Genomic DNA, 1,361 nt, shown 5'->3' on the forward strand with positions numbered 1-1,361 from the left:
CCCTTGAGAACTGAAGGTAAAAGGCCCACCTCCTGCTTCCCTGTAGGGTAAGGCACTTCCTACTACATCACAGTACAGACTCTGAAGAGAAGCTACTGAACAGACAGGGTGATAACAACACAGATGTGAAGAGCTGCACCTAGAGTACGCCAGGCCCAGAGAGCACCTGGCACAAAGGGCTCTCAAGATCCCCAATGGGAGGTGGACCTCAGCCCTGGCCCTGAACCTCAGTGGACACCGGGATATAGCTGGAGCTGATGCTCCCTGCTGAGAATGGCTGGATGTACACATCGGAACAACTACAGTCCCTGTGGGACTCAGAGCCCTGTCTGGCTCCAACCCGAAGTAGGTCAGATTTCAGATAAGCTGGTAGTTTTCCTGTAAGTGATGAAACCCTACAACGTACTTAATGAGAAACAGACGCCTCAACTTACCTCCGCACACAGAACCAGAAACTGAGATGTCTCAGTCTACCGGACCCTAGTCCCACCACAACCTCTTCAAACTGTTCCTCTGGCCATAGGCTTGCCTGTCGAGGCACGCTAAACACTACTAAACCCTACCAGGTATTTCCCACCTGCAGTGGGCCAAAGCCGGTGCCCTGCATAGCTCCTCTGCCTAGAACTGACAGGCTCGGGAGTCTTTATCACGCCATCACGCCATTCCTGAAGAGCAGGTAGGGCTCTCTCAGATCCCTGGCAGCTGACTCATGCACGCTGTACACTTTGTGATACTCCCTACTTGAGCCCTGCCTGAACTGAAAGGAAGACACTGCACTGCATACTGTCCCTGGTGTGCACATAGCACCTTACAGCTCCTAGCCCGTATTCCCTTCCATATTCCTCCCTCAAAACGCAGAGATCTTGACGTCTCCATGGAGAGCTCTCTAGCCTCCAACTTCGATGCCTAGCTTGCAGATTAACCTAGAGCGTGCCATGTGATGAACACAACTTACTCCAAATCAGTCCATGCCCTTGACCTCAGTGTAAATTTGATTCACTCTGGGGACAGGTTTTTTGCCAGAACCTGCTAGGTGTCCCTTTATATCTACTGTTTTTTTTTTCTTTGTGTTTTAAAGGTAGGGTCTTGTAACTCAGGCTGGCCTTGAACTCCTGAATGCTAAAATCACAGGCATACCGCACCACACCCACACTGACAAGTCCATCTTGAGACACCGAGGCCAGCAATACTCTGTACTTGGGATCACACACCTGATACCATCCTGTCCCAGGTAAGACACCAACAGGTCCTGGGTGGTCAGAGGATAACGTGGGCAAAGGGGGAAGCAAAGCACGGAGAAGCCCCTGGGGTGCGTGGCAGGGCCCTCTGCACAAGCTCAACTCTGAGATCCAGACACCTTG

Source organism: Mus musculus, chromosome 3 (genome assembly GCF_000001635.26).
Source record: "Mus musculus strain C57BL/6J chromosome 3, GRCm38.p6 C57BL/6J".
NCBI lineage: Eukaryota > Metazoa > Chordata > Mammalia > Rodentia > Muridae > Mus > Mus musculus.